This window comes from Vanellus vanellus (genome assembly GCF_965231255.1).
Source record: "Vanellus vanellus genome assembly, chromosome: 1".
NCBI lineage: Eukaryota > Metazoa > Chordata > Aves > Charadriiformes > Charadriidae > Vanellus > Vanellus vanellus.
In genome coordinates this window covers 140,117,988-140,138,524 of record NC_138905.1, presented here as the reverse complement: position 1 = coordinate 140,138,524, position 20,537 = coordinate 140,117,988, and positions in this window count along the sequence as shown.

Sequence of the window (20,537 nt, the reverse complement as noted above, 5' to 3'; positions counted from 1 at the left end):
TGAAAAGCTTCTTTTTCATATCATTAAACTGTTCCTTTCTTTGTGCTTCTTTAGAATTTAGCTTCTCTAAGGTATTTGGGCTTCCTCTTGTTTTATCACTTACTCTCATTCAGCAGAGAAAGCATTTTTTCCGTGAAAGAGTAGGGAGAGGCATTCTGTCCTCTTCCTTTCCCAACATGCCCTAAATCCCACCATAAGCCATGGCCTGATGCCTCTTGTGTAGGAATTGAGACCCACAACCTGGAAAGGCCCAAAGCTGTACGGGTTTGAGAAGGCAGTGACGCTGAGGGTCACTCTTTACTGTCAGGCAGATGACACCGTATAGAAAAGGAAGGAGTGCTTGTAAAGCCTCTCTGAGCTTATTATCTGGATAGAGCCTTGTGGAAGGCATTTTATTGTAAGCAGCGCATCCAAAAGTTAGTTTGGTTTTTGTTGCCTTGGATGGAGGGAGACGCAGAGAGATTTCCACCCAGCAGATCATGAGCAAGTTCCTTTTCTGGATGGCCACACCTCACTGTGTGTGATGGTAAGAGACATCCCTCCAGCCAACCAGCCTGGTGGGACAGCTTCCTGAGGAACTGTGGGAGTGCTTCATGCCTACACTCATATTGCATTCAAAACTCTTAATCAAAGCAGAATTTCTCTTGATTAAAAACAAGTGTTATGAATCATAGACAGTTGCGAGTGACTGAAAAACTCTGTTGTTTGAGGCCTGGAGCTAGAATGAACTGGAAAAAACAGTAAAAAAAAGGGGTTTATGGACTCTTGTATTCTTTCTTTTATTATTCAGCTGCTTGATTTAAAAAAAAAAGAAGCTTTTTTTTTTTCTTAAAGAAAGAGGATTTGATTTTAGTGTCTGATGACAGTCTTCACTCTGAGCCTACAGAGCCTTTTATGAAATATTTAGGCACATTTTTCTGAAGACCGAAGAAAACATGAGGTTTTGCACCAAAGTAGTGCACCAAAGTTTTTGCAGTCTCCTTTTTATTTTCTGTCAGGTCATTAGGTAAATTCACTTTTCACATTAAAAAGCAAAGTTCCTCATAATTTAAGACATTTTAGCTCTGTTTAACAATAATTCACTTCTATCTGCATTTAAGTTAGAGAGATAGAGGAACACGTTTTCAATGAACTAACATTTTGAAAAGATATGATCTGAAAAGTGATCTGCTTCGAAACAATGGGGTTTAATAGCAATGACTGACGATCACGCATTATATTTTATGTTTAGAGAGCTGTACAACATATTATGTAAGTGACCTTATCCCTATAAGGTTGGTAGGGATTATTGTCCCCGGTTTTATAGGTAAGGCAACCATAGAACAGAGATGGTAAGTGATATATGCGATATACAATGTGATATACTACACAAACATAAAGTTTGCCAATAGATTTTCTAATGCTCTAAGTTTGAAGGATCAGGTATGCTAAAGGTATCTAAGTACTTCATATTTAAATTCACCTAAAAAGAGCTAAGAAACTGGGTCCACTTCCCATTTTAAAAATTAAACAGTACATATTTGTACATAAATTATTAAATCAGCCTGTAAAAACTTAAAAAACCAATGGTGTGAGCAAGAACAGTAAGAATGGCAGAGGGAAAGATTCATGTGGCATAGAATACTCAATGATGTAAATTCCACCTAGCACTTTCATAGAAAATGCTCATGAGATGCATCAGAGACATTCAATCCAGAAAACGCCCTCTGTCAAGTAGGCATCTTAGGTCTGGACAGGTTTTTTGAGTAAAGTATTGCAGCTTTCCTGATTTTTGTAGTCAGTCACAAAAAACTTCCTGCCAAACACCCGCAAGGTTTATAACTAACTATTTTGAGATTATTTCATAGCCATAATTGAAACAGTAGGTGAAATAAACTCTCGGAAAGCGTGTTCTTTAAAATAATGTTGTGCACATGGATATCTAAAATGATAAAATAGAATCATTATTAATCTACCAGCATATTCAATAAAATCATGTTGAAAATGTAACAAAAATAGTTCACATTAAGGGATATAGGCAACGCTACAAGCACAGGAAAAAGTACAAACTCAATGTCCCAAATGTCCTAAAGTTTTCCAGATGTTGACACTGTGTCTCAGATGACTAGACAAATGCTAATTCCAACACAAATGGCCAACCAATGAAAGAATACAGAAGCCATCTTATTACACCCAGCCAAACCATAGATGCAGTGCTGACAAGAACATATTTGCTCAGGGAGAATAAACAAGCCACAGAGGAAGAGCCGGGAGTTATGCCTCCCTCGTGGGGGGCACTGTATACACTTGTATAAAGAAGACTGTCTTCAACTCAGTGGGTTTATGTTTCATATGGCTTGGCTGTAGACAGTGAAAAATAGGTTACTTCAGCCTCGTGAGGTTCCAATATTGTCCAATTCTTGGAGATTTCAGAAAAAATCACTGCATGTTTAACTGCTTATTTTAAGAGTTATGAAGAAGCAACAGAAAACATATGTCATTTAATTTTCACGTCTTGAAGACAATTCATGTGGATACCTTCTCAAATGGGATACCTTCTCAAATGGGATACCTATCTGTAAGGGTAAAAAAGCACTGTAATGCACAGCATTAACATTATGCAAGGAGGGCCGTAGTCTAGTTTTAACACACCTCCATTTTACCAAGGTGAAAATCTTGGCAAAACAGGTATTTACTTCACACAATACTTAATAAGAAAAGTGAAACTTATTGCCACAGGATGTTGTAGAAACCAGAATCAAATACAAACATACAAAAAAATCAAACAAAGAGACTGAATTAATGAATGAAAGACAAGACCATTGATGACCATGAACCTAGGGTAGGTCAAGATGGAAAGAAGGTAAATAATGGTTCAGGCCACTTACGAGAAGATGGTTTTAGATGTCTAGCTTACATATGATTCAGGGCACTTTACGTTGAAGCATGCGTTCCTGTTTAATCATTGGAGAGGGTTAGGTGACTTCTGAAGGTTGTTCAAGTGCCTGAAGGGAAACTGTGCAAAGCCACTGGGATAGGTTTCATTACCATGGAAGATCAGTGTTTTTAATGCTCTATGCCCATGTGGCTAAACGGAGAAGCAAAAATCAAAAGGCCTTGATAAGAAAAAATCGTTTGAATTCTTTGCTTGATCTGCCATTTACCTTACTCTCTAATAAGAAAGTGATATGAAGATAGGTTTTATCTTTTTTTCACAAAGTGCATGTGCTAGTGTTTTCGTTATGCAGCTTAATAAGCAGGCTCCCTCCCCCTGCAAAAATAAACCTCTACAAAAGTCATGTTCACAGTACACAGATCTATATGCACACAGAGATTTTTTTCCCATACAAAGACAATTTCAAATGTAACTGCATCACATGCAGTGTAGGAAAATGAAGTTGTAACAATTTGTTTTCTGTAATAATTACTCCTTTAGGCAAAGAGTGATGTTGCCATGTGTTTCAGTTTAAAATATTCTTGCTTTACCTTTCTTTTTCTGTAAAACATTAAGAATTGTTTATTCTTTCTGTGAGTGGTCAAAGTTTACAACTAGGCTTTAAGAACATTCCTTCTTTTTTTGATAAACACCTGCTTTTTCATTTAAAGAGCTCAAGCTGTAGTCCAAGTTAATCAGCATATAGATTTGGACTTCCAGATGTAGGACATGTTAAATCACTGCGGCTTTTAAGTATACAGGAAATCCTTTTGCAAATGCTTAGTGCATATGGTACGTTTGAAGTTGTTCAAGTTCGTTTTCTCCTTTCTCCTTCCCTCCCCCCAAACTTTCTCCTATGCTTTTTGTTTGTATTTTGTATGCCCCTTGGATGGTAATGCTATGGGCCTCTGAAAGCCACTTAGTTGCCTAAATACAGGCAGAGAGTTCTGTGTCAGATGACAAAGTTTATCCAAGATAGGTGCATGGCAACAGCAGACATGACACGGGCCAGCTGGGAAACCCGTGTCTTGCTGGAATAACAGGAGATAGGTGAGACAACCGACAGTGCCTAAAGCAACACTGCATGCCGGTGTTCAGGCAGCTGAATCCTGCTCTAAATATTGGCAACGTACCGCAGTGTACATCTACCTCTGAGCTGGGTGTCTGACCTCCCGTTACAGTCAGTGGTCAGAACTAGGCAGGACTCTTTCCACTCTAAAGCTGGCACTAAAATGCTGTGAGTCATGCCCAGAAGATCTGTTTCTCTCTGTTGACTATGGAAGGTGTAAACACGAAAAGCTAATTGAGAGGAGTTACACCTTAATGTCCACATAAACTGATGTAATCTGTGAAACTCCTGGCCAAGTCTGGTGTTACTTTGTACGAACATAGGAAAATTTGGCCCTGTATTACCTCATTTTTATTTACCATTTTCTATGATTAATTGCCATAATTAAAATCCTTTACTTTCCCTTAATGAAGAGAAATTAAATGTTTTCCCCCTTCCCACTCTCATTTTATTTTGGCTAAATGCATTTTTCAGGAGTGAGTAAGTAGCCCATTCTAATTTGTGAATGATATAAATATTCAGGGTTATTTAACTCTCACAACCAGTATTAAATTAATTCTAGGTTGCCACTGCTAGATTTTTCTGTTTATTAGCATGTTTATGTGCCATGATGGGATAGGATGCTACAAGCTCTTTGCTGGGGAGTATATACTGCGTTTCATACGGTGCAAGTACTTTCACAAACACAATAGTTGTTGCAAATGTTTCACAGATCGAATTTATATGAGATCATAGAGTAACTCATTATATGAAAGAAGCTTTAATATACTGCAGTCTTCAGTGTTGCTATATGAAATATGACACACACTTTATGTACTGTATATGAAACATATGTCTGTCCCATATAAGAATTAAGGGTGCAACCCTTTCACAATAAACACCTGTTGCCAGTCTATCTAAAATATGAGTATCATTATCACAGGATCTGAAACACTTTGCCCTCATGGTGGCTCTGTGACATGCTGCTATCCCCATTTTAGTGAACGTGGGGACAGTACAGCAGAGGCTGGCAAAGTGACATCCCACAGCTGCAGGGGAAATTTAAGCTAATATGAACACTGGAACCTTCATCACCCACCTTAGTCTGCATCATCCATGCTCTCCAATTTCCAGAAATCTGTATTTTTAACCTGTATCTCTTACTTTAATGGGTTATGGGGTGATTTCTTTATCAAAAGTTTTATTAAACATTCTTCTGAAATCTTATTATAATGTAATAATCCTAATCTTTGGAGCACGTATTACATGCAAGATAATGCTTACTACTCAAACTTTATGATCATCACAATGTATTCATAAAGGAGAAATTTAAAACTTCTTGTTTTTAAAAAAATTTGCTTTGAATTAGTAACTCATATGGGGGGAACATAAGAGGATATTGAAGTCGATTAATAATGCTGACAAAAGAATTCATTGGTTTGCCCTAATCTGGACAAGTTTAGGCAGGAAACGGGCAATGCTGCTGTGGTCTTCCTTTAGGAGCGAGGGGACAAAAAGCTCAGCTAGTTTGAGGGTAGTTGTTCAGTTTACCAGAAAGATTGTTTGAAATGGCAGAGGACCAGATTCAGTGACCCAGGAAGTCTTTTCCAAGCCTTTACTTCTCATTTGAACTTTCATATTTCCTGCTCTTTGATTACTTTCTTTTTTAAACTTCTTACAGGAGGCCTCCAGCATTTTCCTTTCTAGCTTTTTATTTTTGTTTAAATAGGGAAAAGGTTATATTTAAAGGTTGAAGGTAGGCTTGACTGAACAGTCTTCTCTTGATTCCTTGTCTTACTCTCTTTCAAGTCCTTTGTGTTGGTATTTGTCTATTGCTCATTAATTCCCTCAATTCCACTGGGTAGCTTCTCCTTTTAATTTGCTGCATTACTCATTCTTTCAAGGCATTATGTATCTGGAGGAGAGGAAATATAATGCAGCCTCATTGAAGCACTGTATTTTTTTCTTCCTGTCTTCTTCTACTCATCCACCTGATATACATGCATGGGGCACCAGCAGGAGATTTGAAGAGGTGTTTGCAAAACCAGGAGTCACTCACCAGGAGTCATAAAGAAAATATAAGAGAAGATGTCACCTGTATTAAAACCAAGCCTCTAAGTTTTTTTTTTTTTTTTTAATCCAGGAGAGAGAAGGATTCCTGGTAAAAATCAGAAGTTAAAGGCTATGATAAATTCATCTTTGTAAGGTCAAAAGCAAACAAAACTATCCCAGGGACAACCTGAAGTATTAGGACCTGTCTATCAGTGCAGCTGCTCAGCCCTGAGTGCCATGAAGTCAAGTAGAGGCTCCAGAACAGGAGCTTCTATGACAATCCCCAACACTCCTATTCTTGATGAGAGGCTAGGGATAGAGGATTGGGGATTGAACAGTTTGAACAAGGGTGTTCCAGATTCTGCTTCTCATTTACCATTATAGCCATCATATTTGAGAAGTCCTGGCAGTCTGGCGAGGTTCCTGCCAACTGGAAAAGGGGAAACATAACCCTGATTTTCAAAAAGGGAAACAAGGAAGACCCAGGGAACTACAGGCCGGTCAGTCTCACCTCTGTGCCTGGCAAGATCATGGAACAAATCCACCTGGAAACTCTGCTGAGGAACGTAGAAAACAAGGAGGTGATTGGTGATAGCCAGCATGGCTTCACCAAGGGCAAGTCAGGCCTGACAAATTTGGTGGCCTTCTACGAAGGGGTTACAGTGGCAGTGGACAAGGGAAGACCAACTGATGTCATCTACTTGGATTTGTGCAAAGTGTTTGACACTGTCCCACATGATATCCTGGTCTCTAAATTGAAGAGACATGGATTCCACAAATGGACCACTCAGTGGATAAAGAAGTGGCTGGATGGTCGCACTCAAAGAGTTGCGGTCAATGGCTCGATGTCCAAGTGGAGAGCAGTGACGAGTGGTGTTCCTCAGGGGTTGGTACTGGGGCCTGTACTGTTCAACATCTTTGTTGGTGACATGGACAATGGGGTCGAGTGCACCCTCAGCAAGTTTGCCGATGATACCAAGCTCTTTGGCGAGGTAGACATGCGGGAGGGGAGGGATGCTATCCAGAAGGACCTGGACAGGCTGGAGAGGTGGGCCCAAGCCAACCTCATGCACTTCAACTAGGCCAAGTGCAAGGTCCTACACCGGGGTTGGGGCAATCCCAAGCCCAAATACAGGCTCAGCGGGGAATGGCTGGAGAGCAGCCTTGAGGATAAGGACCTGGGGGTACTGATTGACGAGAAGCTCAACATGAGCCAGCAGTGTGCAATTGCAGCCCAGAAGGCCAACCGTATCCTGGGCTGCATCAGAAGAAGTGTGGCCAGCAGGTCAAAGGAGGTGATTCTGCCCCTCTACTCCACTCTCGTGAGACCCCACCTGGAGTACTGCATCCAGCTCTGGAGTCCCCAACATAAGAAGGACATGGACGTGCTGGAGCGTGTCCAGAGGAGGGCCACGAGGATGATCCGAGGGCTGGAGCACCTCTCCTATGAGGAGAGGCTGAAAGAGTTGGGGCTGTTCAGCCTGGAGAAGAGAAGGCTCCGGAGAGATCTTATTGTGGCCTTCCAGTACCTAAAGGGGGCCTACAGGAGAGCTGGGGAAGGACAGTTTTACTAGTGCATATAGTGATAGGACGAGGGGGAATGGCTTTAAACTAGAAGAGGGCAGGTTCGGACTGAACATTAGGAAGCAGTTTTTCACTCTGAGGGTGGTAAGGCACTGGAACAGGTTGCCCAGAGAGGTTGTTGAGGCCCCATCCCTGGGGGTGTTCAAGGCCAGGCTGGACGTGGCCTTAGGCAACCTGGTCTAGTGGGAGGTGTCCCTGCTTATGGCAGGGGGGTTGGAACTCGATGATCTTCAAGGTCCTTTCCAACCTAAACCATTCTATGATTCTATGATTCTATGATTATTCACTACTGCTGTGGTGCAAACTGGGAGACGGCTTCTTAATATGGTGGGATAGGTGCCAGTTTGAAAGACTCTTTTTAGATTGTTGTTCAGAATCAAGGAACAGCGACCCCTTTACTAATGTAGATTAAAGGCAAGAGACCAGCCCCAACAAAAACATGGTCCAGGTCAGGTCTGAAAAGCATCAACTGGATCATCATGCACTACTCAAATCTTGGAAATTACCCTTCTCACACTAATTATGAATTGTGCTGATTCTCTGATCACAGCGCAGGTCTGGCCCATAATGTTGCAGAATTTCCACATGTGTGAAGATGGGGCCTGATGCAACAAAGTGCTGAGCAAAATCTGTTGTTCATGACACCTATTCAACAAGAGTGCAAATAGGGCCCATTATGTATCTGGGAGCAATTCAAAGGGAAATAATGAGAAACCTATGTGCTAGACTCAGGAAGCAAAAATTGAAAGTTACTCTATGAGAATGGAAGAGAAAACCTTCAAATTTGGAAGCTTTCACCTGTTGGTTGTTTTTTTTTGAAAAAAAAAAAACAAAAACCAAAAAACAAAAGTAGTTTTAACAGAGGATATGCTAAACAAAAACAAATATTTCAAGTAGACTGTGTATTAAAAACAATCACACACGTGCTTAGAAACCTAACCCAACTGGCCTTGTTCAGGCAAGAGCCCATCCATCAACAAAGTAGTTCTTGCCTGAATAAAACATGCTGGAGTCATCCCTCTTGTGTAACATAAACTTGTGATTCAGTTTAAGATTAGGACATCTGAAGAAAGATAGTATAAGCAACAGGCTTGCAGTTACTTGGTGGTAGATGCTTAAACGTTGTTTCGGATGCTATAGGGCCTTCTGCTTGGACTTGCTTCTCTAGAAGATCTCCTATGACTTCTGTGTCATGCCTGCCAGTCCTTTATGGATATGCTGGATGTCTTGGCACGTCTCAGTTGACATGAGGCACCTACCTTCAGGCTGAGTTTAGCAACTGATTTTCTCCAGTAGCTCAAACATAGACACCTCAATTCACATGTCTTAATCCCAGGCTGAATCCTGCCTCCATATTGTCCAGTACATCACTGGAAAGAGCCATGGTGACATTACATGTGGAGTTGTAACAAAATGGCAAATCAAGCAAAGAGCAGAAACATTACTTAGTAACTGCAGTAATGTTTGACAATAATTCAGCTGGAGCAATTGCACTGACCTGCAAGAAAAGAAGTGATGAGATGACAGTAAAACAGAAGAGATGCGAAGCAGAAAGAGCATTTTGTTGACATTTTTTCCCTAAGCCGCATGATTTTACAAGGAAAACCTTCTCTGAAAGTATAAAATACATGAAATAAAGACCAGGAGGCTTTCTATTGTATTTTTGGTGTTTGCCATATCATATCTGCCATTCAGGTATGTGGACAACTCTGAAGACCAGGTGGCACTCATGTGATAAAGCTTCACGTAGCACAAAGTCCCTAGCTATTCATAAAAGAAAGGTCATAGAAACCAAGGTGGGTTGACTGAAGGAAAGTAATAGAGATGTTCACATCAGAAAGTGTGCAGGACATATGCATGAATATTATTAGAATAATTCACAATGCGTCCCCATGGTGAAATGAGCAGCAGGTGCTGGGCTGCTGCAGGGGAAATTAAGCAGGCAGTCTGAAAGGGTAGATAGATACCATAGCCCTGGGACACATTCATTATAGCAGAGGAGATGTGAGCGCTCCCTTAGCACATGCAATTACACTCTGCTGATTTGAAAACAACTGATTTTATTGTGAAAAATAAAGTCATGAGTGGCCAAAAAGCCAAAAGAGCTCTTGATATTTTCTGAGGGCAGTAACTTTTCTATGAAATGGCAGCACCAGACAAGCCTGGAGCTATTAAAGGCGGGCTTCAGGGAAGGCATTGTTTTCAGATTTCAGGACAGGAGTAGTGGAGAGAGCTGGTCAGACAAAATTCTCCAAACCCAGAGAAAGGGTCTTTTTTCTTCATAGAAGACAGTAATTTAAAAGGAATGAGATTATTTTAATAACACTGGTACCTCTACAGAACGAATACTTCAATTTAGACTTTTCTTAAATGTCTGCAACACATTTATCTTATAAGGTGGCAAATGAAATCCTGTTCTAGTAAAGGCCAAACACTACTCCCCAAGAGATAAATTGAGAATGAATTCACTCACCTCAGCGCAGCTAGTGTGGATTATACTATTTGTCTCATGAAATGAAAGTACAGTTTGGCTCTTGCTCTGCTAAGCAAGGGAACTGTCAACTTTATAAATGAAACCAGCCGCATAGCAACAGCCTGGTTCCCCTCATCCAACACACACTCTGCTTTTAATTTCCATTTGTATTAAGGAAGCTTTATTTGAGTCATTAAGCGTTTCTGTATTAGAACATCTGCCTTTGACTGTAGAAACCAGTGATATGGCTTCTAAAAGTAGCAGGCATGTCAGCAGTGAAGGAAGAAAAGGGAAGATCCAGGAGAACAGCTTTAAAACATTGTAAAACGTGTTAGTTATAACTAATTATTTTAATCCATATATTAACTGGCTGAAAATACAAGATGGGTTGCTAGATTTTATAAATACATCAAAGACTTCTGGTTACATCAAAAGACATTCACATTCTTTATCTATTATGCTTAGGGCTTAAGGTTTCCTATTCAAACCAGTTGTCATTTTTTTCCTTTGAAGAGCAGATGCTCTAAAAGAGCATTGATACTTCAAAAGAATGTACCTTGTACATGGGGTAGCACTTAGTAAAAATTTTGTCTTATGCTCCTCTCTCCCCATCTTGCTGAAGAGAAACATGAAACTAGTTAATACTTATTGTCAAAAACTCCATTGCCATTATGTTAGAAAGAAAAGTCCTTATATTTTGTCCCCCTTCAGCCTGTTCTATACTTGTTTGAGTAACAGGAAAGGCCTGGATTCATACCTACTTGGACAGAGGGGCAAAATCATTCCCCTTCCACTAGTTTAGACTGCTAACCCTCACGTTATATGCGGGGAAACTCACTGCTGTGCGGTTTTATCACGCTTTTACTTCTGGAATGGTCAATACATCGAGGAAGGTCAGAATTGCTCACCTGAGGCTGAAATCAAATCAGAGTTTTTGATCCCATAAGATTTCAGTGAACTTGGAGTCGGTTCCTCATATACTTCAAGCAGAACTGAGAATTACATCATAGAAACAACACAAGGTAAGGGGAAATGTGATATTTTCCCCATCAGAGAATACTAAAATGGCCATAGAATTTGGAATGCAAGAGTGTCAAGAAACATGACTAATGAGTGGCAAGCAATAAAGAGGTAGAGAAAGTTATACGACATAAATGAAGAGCAAACCAAGTCAAAACTTGCCAAAGGGGAAATTCTGCTAAGGAAAGGTTGCTACAAAGATGATGGACCCTAGCTCTCTCAATTTAAGGTAAAGCAGAGGGCAATGCCAATAGAGTGGGAGTTCAGTTTGGATATTAGGAAACTCTGGAAAGCGGGATGTATGAAAAATGCAGGAGGGCAGTGCAGCACTGGAACAGGTGCCCAGAGACATTATGGGTTCTCCCTCTCCAGGGGATTTCAAGACAAGGCAAGACGATGCCAGGGCTGGTGACTGGCAGTAGCTTAGCTTTCAGCTAAATGATTACAGAGGTACCTCCAAACAGCATTTCTACAAGTGTACATTTTGGTGACCGAAGGGCAGCATCTGCTTAGTATCACCATGTATTTTCTTGGAATGAATCTTTCTTACAATATGGCAATACTTTGTTCATGCTGAACATGAAAAGGCAGATCTGGTGTACTGTGGCATGTTTGTACTCAATATAAACCTGTCATATTATTGGCATTTTGTCTGAAATTTGTGTAGTAGAAAGCTTCCAGTCAGCTTCTCCCAGCATCCTTGACAGTCATGGAGAGGCTGCACAAGGATTTTCAATTCCAGGAATTGCTCCTTTAAGCAGAAATGGGAGCTAGTCTTGCAAGTCTTATTGATTCCCATCCCTTAGTGACCCATAACAGTTGGTACTTTACCTACTGTATTCATTATTCCAGAGAAATTGCTAATCTTAACAGGAAACAGTCATTAAAAGGAAGCATAACTGTTTCATATTTGTGTAGAAGCTTTTTTTTGGTTGTCACTCCAGCTTCTTATTAGAGTAGGTAGCTACCAGCTTCACCCCTCTGCAGTGGAGTTACCTCATTTTCTACCGCTCTAGCCTAGAGCAGTTTGAATAATCCTACAATGCATCCAGTAATTTTAAGCAAATTGTTTTTATTGACAGACAGGATTATTATGAACACATAGTGTAACCTAAATACTCCACTGAGTTAATTTCTTCTCTAAGATAATGCATACAATTTAGAAAAGTATGCAGACTTGATTTTAAAATTGCTGCTGTTGAAGAAACCCCCATTATTCTAAAAAAACTGTTCCAAAGTTCACCTATTCTGGCTATTGCAATTTTCTATTGTACTTCTAATTTGATTTTATTCTATCTCAGCTTCCATTCATTGTATTTTGTTATATCAAAGGTAGTATCTATGTAAATAATGTCTAAACAGTGCCACTTATGTTAGTCTTCAATGAATTTATAAAAGCACACATTAGCAATATGATATTGTCTCTTATGAAATTATACAAACACTTTAAACACTGAATAGGAAAAGCAGTTCAGGTTTCTCTTCCATCTATCGTTACAAATAAATGAAGATCAAACAAACCAGAATGAGGAAAGAAATCAATGAGAGAAAGTACAGTACACATATGAAAGCTCATTCCCATGAGTTTATAATGATGGCAACGTTGGCTGGCTCATTTTTAATTTATATCAGAGGCAATATTTAGGCATCTAGTGCAATTCAGCCAATTGGAGAACAGAGTTTTGTCTGAACTATTTAACTCTTCTACAAGTTTAGAAAGGGAAGATCCAAGAGGTGCTTCTCTTCTGAGTGATGAGCAGAGGTTTAACGCTTTGACTCATAACAAGTTTAACGCAGATTTTGTCCCCAGATTCCCATCTCTCCCTCCCTCCACTCCCACTTGTTAAGGATACATGTGTAAATAATAAGAAAGCAAGCGACTTGCTTCCCATTAATGTCTGAAAGGGGCTATGGTTGGTCTTTATAAATATATTAACAAAGGAAATCCCATGGTGAAGAAAATGTTATTTAGGTTAAGGAACTAATATAACCTGGCTGTAAAGAAGCTTATGCTGATAATGAGAGACTCCTAGACATTATTGCAGTGAAGATCTGGAATAGCTTTCTACTTGGAGGCATTAAAGCAAAAAAAAAAAAAATCTAATTAGCTGTAAAATAGAGCTTGATCAATTATAAACCTATGGGGTTATATGATGTGACTGCCAGAAATTACAGGGGACTGAACTCATTGAAGTCCCTCTGCTGCTTTGAGTCTTACTGCAGTGTTTCAACCCCTTTCAGTCTCCTGTTTGTGATCCACATCCCTTAGTTTCTCTTTTCAGATATCTAACACCAGAGCTATTACACATCTGAAGGTTTCCTGCCTGGCCAGAATTCCTTGTGTGGGACGCTATCTGTATTCCTGATATGAGAGAGAAGAAACAGGATGATCGATAATTTCATGAGACATCTCAGTTCATTACGTCATGTTCCCCTCTGAACCGAGACCTCCAGAGTGGCAGCTTCGTTGTCCTTTTTCACAGCAAAGCGTGCACTTCTCTCACACTAGTGTGTCTCTCTAGAAGTGTGTTCACTAGGTAGGTGTGAAGCTGTAGGTCCGTTTCTACTCTGCCTGACCTCTTCCTCCGCTGATGACACTACTGGCTCCAGACTTGCACAGTTTTCTTTCAGTGATGATTTTGCCCACACTTCCCTGTGGAAAAGGGATTTTTCTTCTTCCTTGTTGCACTGCCATGGGTACACATACCCCATTTTGGCATGCTCAGAATATGACATCCCATCACCTGCACCTCTTACCTGAGACAGCAGGGCCAGCTGCCCATCCACACCCTTACTGGCTCATGTGTCCTCTTGCAGTGGACAGCACCTCTGAACCACAAGGACCCCAAAGCAACCTGTGACCACATGTTTTTGTTATGTTGTCCTCCACGGGGCTTATCAAGCATGTCAACAGTAACACCACAGATCTCCACTTGCACCCGTGTGTCCAGCTGCAGACAAAGTAGGCACACACTTCATGGGATTACCATCATGTAGGTACTTTGGGACACCCCAGAGAAGTTAAAGCTTCCTCAGCCTGAAAAAACTTTTGGCAGAGACAGAGACACAAAGCATCATGCGCCTATTCTAAGTTCACCTGCATAAAAATCACCACCTGTGGAAAGTTTAATAGTTTGTATGTATTTTTTCTCTCCTACTTTATTATGTGGAGTCATACCCATTAATCTTTGTGAAAATAAGTCTGTGTTATAAAGGAATACCTGGTAAGAAGCTTTATCCTTCATAATTTTCTTAATTTGAAGACACTTTGCATCTCAGGAATTTTTGTATGTATTTTTTCTCTCCTACTTTATTATGTGGAGTCATACCCATTAATCTTTGTGAAAATAAGTCTGTGTTATAAAGGAATAGCTGGTAAGAAGCTTTATCCTTCATAATTTTCTTAATTTGAAGACACTTTGCATCTCAGGAATTTTGAAATAGGACAGAACAGGAATTTTGTCGTATTATATCTTAATGTATTTTAGATTAGGATGCACACAATTAGGCAGGAAAGTGCTCTGAGTATGGTATCCTTCAAACTTGCTGTAAACAGGATTGGATAACTAGGTAGAAAACATTACCTGCATTCTGTAAAGCCTTGTCTGTAGGCACTTACCATACTCTAGCCCAGGAAATAATGAGGCAGACCACCACAAGAGTAGAGCAGATGGATAAAATAAAATAGCAGTTTCTCTTTAGCTGTTTGTGCCTTCTTTTACTGCACACTGCTTGAGTTTTTTCTGTTAGCTAACTCTAATTTCCTCCTCTCAGCTTGCAGAATCCATTCATTTTAACGGGACACAAACCACCCTAGAGCCATGAAGTTGAAGAGGTTACAGAATTTAATCAGCTTGTTTACATTATTCATCCTTTTAATTTTTAGCAGCCTACATTTTCTCCCTCGTCCTCCCAGGGCATTATGGCAGCAGCAAAGCTTTTCCAGACAAAGCTGCCAAGCCTGAGCTTTCAAAAGTTCTCCCTTCACAGCTCAGGATGAATGCCACTGTGGTCTTACTGGAGGAGGCTCCAGATTAAAGCAGGAACCATTGCAAGCCAGAAGGTCTGCAACGGAAAAAAGGTTGAATCCTCTGTCGAATTAGGATATCTCCTTGTTTTCTGGTCGGTCTGCATGGGACATATCCCAGGCGCTTCCCTACTGCTGCTTAGAGCTCCACTTTTGCGGAGGCTGCTGCCTCCCACAGAGGCTCTTCCCAGAGCCCACATGCCTTTCTTATCTATCCCGATGCAGCTCTCCTGGACAAGCAGTGACTGTCGCCGCCATGCAGGATTCACTCTGGAGTCATGAGGCCCAAGGGATACTGTTATTCTTTATCCTCCACTTGTGATGTAGCCAACTGCCACTGCAGAGAAGCTTTTGGGAGGACAGGCACAGGAGAGAATGCACTCACAAGCGTAACATATAGGGAGCTGATGGGAAGGGATAAAGAGCCCCTTTTTGGCTCCAGAACGGATAACAAGAAACTAAGCAAAATAAAGCAAGAAAGCTTTGGAGAAAGTCAGAAGAATTATTCTCTAAAAGAAGAATTCCAGTCTCTGATGCAGAGATTTGGGATTTTGCAGTGCCTAGCCCATGACTGTCAAAAACACGACTGTTTGTGAAGTAACGACCGTCTGAGGAGCAACCTTCTAGCGCTTCAAGCTATAAAAGCTGCAGATGGTGGGAGTATCTTAAAGGGAAATAGCTTTAAGAATGAAGTGTTTGAAGAAATCTTGTTGAGACATACCACGCTGAAGATAAATCAATGCAATCATTCCTGGAAAGCCTGGCTGACAAATTTCCCTATCGCATAGTTTGTGGGGATAGCATAAAATGTTTCCTGTCTTACTCATGCAAACATTCCTGCTAATTTCAGTAAGACCGAAACTAAATCTCGGAATAAGGAAAATAGGACCCAGCCAAGAGTTTTCTAGCGCTTGTGAAAATTCCCCAGGAGTCAGAAGAAAATTATAGTTATTTTAAGGTAGCATAGAATGTAAGAGGTAATTCTTGCTATGTACTTTTCAGGAGAATTTCAAATTTGATAGAAAATGTGTCATTCTGATTAGATTGACTAGCTGCAGAGTTCGATTTCTACAGTACAGCTTTCTAGAAGACAAAAATGATACATACAAAAATATGGCATATAGTAATTGAAAAATTATGTGTCTCAGTCTCATGCATTAAGCTGATACAACTAGACTCTCCTTTACAAACTATTTAAGATCTTCAGTGAGAGGTGATACAGTTGCATATCACAGGCAATAAATACATATACTGGGGAAGAGGTTAGGTTCAGCCGCAAAACTAGTCAGCAGGCAGCATGGTTCTTCTGTGAAGTCTCTGTCCCTTCCAACCAGTGGTGAATCAAAGCAATACTTAAACAAATGAGCCAGTCACCATTTAACCTGTTTAGTGAACGTGACTACCTGCTCAGGTTGGAACCATATTTTTATGGCTGAAAGTATCATTCTTTCAGGACAAAAAAAGTTCAGTTCACAAGAAAGTATCATTCTTTCAGGACAAAAAAAGTTCAGTTCACAAAGAGTTATCTGTTCTGCGGGAATCTGGTGCCTCTAACATGCAAGTTTCCAAGCAGTTCCCGGCAGCGAGCTGGATGTGGAGGACAACTGAGGGGAATTCCAGGCTCCAAAGAGGCAGCAGAGAGGGAGAGTATCTGGCAGTGGGGAACCGTGACCCCAGCCACTGGAAACCACACACGGGGAGACACTTGCCAGCACTTGCAGTCACATCCTTTCCAAGGAAATCAGCAATTCTCATTACGGACTTCCTTTAGGACTTCAGTAAGCACCAAGACTTTTCTTCCTCTCCGCAGTTGAATCAACAGCAGAAATAGAAAGTGTCTCAGGACCCCTTGGGAATGCTTGTTGGCTATCTAAGCAAAGACACAGTATTATACAGCTGTGGGCATTGAGTCCTTTCTTGGATCAGTTTTATTTTATTAGTCACATGTAAAGTTGTATCATGCTGGTTGCTTTCCCTAAGCCACACAGAAAGAATCCACCACAGTGAGGTGGACTGGGAACTGGCTGAATGGCAGAGCTCAGCGGGTTATGATCAGTGGCGCAGAGTCTAGCTGGAGGCCGGTAGCTAGTGGTGCTCCCCAGGGGTCAGTACTGGATCCAGTCTTGTTCAGCATATTCATCAATGACCTGGATGAGGGGACAGAGTGTACCCTCAGCAAGTTTGCTGATGACACAAAACTGGGAGGAGTGGCTGACATGCCAGTAGGCTGTGCTGCCATTCAACGAGACTTAGACAGGCTGGAGAATTGGGTGGAGAGGAACCTAATGAAGTTCAACAAGGGCCTGCGCCTGGGGAGGAATAACCCCATGCACCAGTACAGGTCAGGGGTTGACCTCCTGGAAAACAGCCCTGTAAAGAGGGACCTGGGAGTCCTGGGGGGATAACAAGTTGACCATGAGCCAGAAATATGTCCTTGTGGCCCCAATGGTATCCTGGGGTACATTAAAAAGAGTGTGGCCAGCAGGTCGAGTGAGGTTATCCTCCCCCTCTACTCTGCCTTAGTAAGGCCCCATCTGGAGTATTGTGGACAATTCTGAGCTCCCCGGTTCAAGAAAGACAAGGAACTTCTGGAGACAATCCAGCAGAGGGCTACAAAATGATCAAGGGAATGGAGCACCTCTCTTATTAGGAAAGGTTGAGAGACCTGGATCTGTTTAGTCTGGAGAAGAGAAGACAGAGAAGGGATCTCATCAATGCTTATAAATTGAATGGTGGACAAGGAACTGGCTGGATTGTTGCACTCAGCAAGCTCCAGACAATGGTTTGATGACCAAGCAGAGACCAGTGATGAGTAGTGTTCCTCAGGGCTCAGTACTGGGAGCAGTGCTGTTCAACATTTGTTGGTGACATGGACAATGGGATTGAGTACACCCTCAGCAAGTTTGTTGATGACACCAATCTGTGTGGCACGGCTGACATGCTGAAGGAGAGGGATGCCATCCAGAGGGACCTTGACAGGCTTGAGAGGTGGGCCCATGCCTACCTCATGAAGTTCAACCAAGCCAAGTGCAAGGTCCTGCATGTGGGTTGGGGCAATCACAAGCACAAATACAAGCTGGGCGGAGAACGGATTGAGAGCAGCCCTGAGGAGAAGGACTTGGGGGTGTCGGTGGATGGGAAGCTCAACATGAGCCAGCAATGCATGCTTGCAGCCCAGAAGGCCAATCGTATCCTGGGCTGTATCAAAAGGAGCATGGCTAGCAGGTTGTGGGAGGTGATTCTGCCCCTCTACTCCACTCTCGTGAGACCCCACCTGGAGTACTGTGTCCAGTTCTTGAGCCCTCAGCACAGGAAAGACATGGACCTGTTGGAGTGGGTCCACAGGAGGGCCACAAAGATGATCAGAGGGATGGAACATCTCTCCTATGAGGGCAGGCTAAGAAAGTTGGGGTTGTTCAGCTTGGAGAGGAGAAGGCTCCAGGGAGACCTTATTGTGGCCTTTCAATACTCAGAGGGGGCTTATAAGAAAGATGGGGACAGCCTTTTTTAGTAGGGCCTTTTGCAATAGGACAAGTTGTAATTGTTTTAAACAAAAAGAGGGTAGATTCAGGCTAGATAGAAGGAAAACATTTTTTACAATGAGGGTGGTGAGACACTGGAACAGGTTGCCCAAGGAATTAGTAGATGCCCTATCCCTGGAAATGTTGAAGATCAGGCTGGATGGGCCTTAACAACCTGGTCTGGTGGTAGGTGTCCCTGCCCATAGCAGGAGGGTTGGAACAAGATGGTCTTTAAGGTCCCTTCCAACTCTAACCATCCTATGATTCTATGATAAATATCTAAAGGGTGGGTGTGAAGAGGATGGGGCCAGACCATTTTCAGTGGTGCCCAGTGACAGGACAAGGGGCAATGGGTACAAACTGGAACACAGAAAATTCCATCTCAACATGAGGAAAAACTTCTTTACTTTGAGGGTGACAGAGCACTGGAACAGGCTGCCCAGAGAGTTTGTGGAATCTCCTTCTCTGGAGATATTCAAAACTCTTGTGGATGAATTCCTGTCCAACCAGATCTAGGCGAACCTGCTTTGGCAGGGGGGTAGGACTAGATGATCTCCAAAGGTGCCTTCCAACCCTGACCATTCTGTGATCCTGTAATTAAAAAAGGAAAGAAAAGAATCCTGGCATTCAGGGTACAATTTTCAGAAGTAATTATTTTGATCCGGTCAAAACATTACCTTTTTTTCCTAACATATGAGGATGAAAAAAGACAACAGATTCCCCTGTGGCATCTTTCCATGCTTCTACTGTAACAATTAAGCTAACATGTCACAGCTGCTATACATCCTATTGAGAGAAAACAGTAAGGATTCTAACCCAATTCATCCAAGAGCAAGAGATCCGAGATACTTTTTTCTATAATCCTAGAAGCAAAATCATTATTATGGCTAAGGTGTGTGGCTGGTACTTATATACTAGACCTTTCTCTGTACCTAAAAGCAGTTCACACGATTTAATTTTCTTATTTTCCCATTCCAGCATCTATAATGATGTTTTTTTTTCATAGGATTGCTAACCTGGTAACAAACAATTAATATGTATCATACAGGCAGGTGTATATACGTTTAAGGCACCACCAAGTAAGGAGGTAAAAGTGGAACCAGAAACCAGTCAATGAAATAAAAAAGGGTCTCAGGTTGCCAGAATTGTTTCTGATAAGTGATAATAGTTTGAATTTTTAGGCTTTCAAATGAATTGCTTTGGCTTTTGAGAAAAAGAATGTATCTCCTGAATAGTTTAAACCTAAGTGGAAAAATAAAATTTTGGCTCAGTCTTGGTCACAACTTCTAAAAGGCTCATTCAACCTAATCCAGACTTAAGGAAGAACTAGAACTGTGATGCCAAATTTCTGTTTCTAGCCTAAATTTTTATATGCCAAAAATGTGTCTAGAAGAACTAACCTGCCTGAGGTTAAAATGTTTTCCCTGATTTACAATGTTTGGTTAAAAATGTATTCAGGCCACTGACAAGCAATGCAGGGTGTAATTTAATTTGAAAAGAAATTACCCTAATGCTGTAAAACTCACTGAAATAACTCAGATTCATAAAAGGTAAAGAGAAATGCTAACAAACCATAACTATCACAGTGCTAGACAGTAAAATGGCATTAAATAATGTGCATATTTTGTGAACTATTCTTTTTATAATTGACAGTAGAAACATGTATACTTTGCAAATTCTAATCATGGCAATCACTGCCAGATCAGCAAAGGTTTATATATAAATTCATCTGCATAAAGCAACTGCAGTGGGCGTCGTCCCATCTAAAATTTATGAATTTACAGGTTGAGACCAATATTCAAACAACTGTGTTTAGGTGTCTACCCTACCCTCTGGATGCAAGTGAGGTGTTACAGCGAGTTGAACCCAGTATCTAGAACTAATTTTCATCAGCTGAA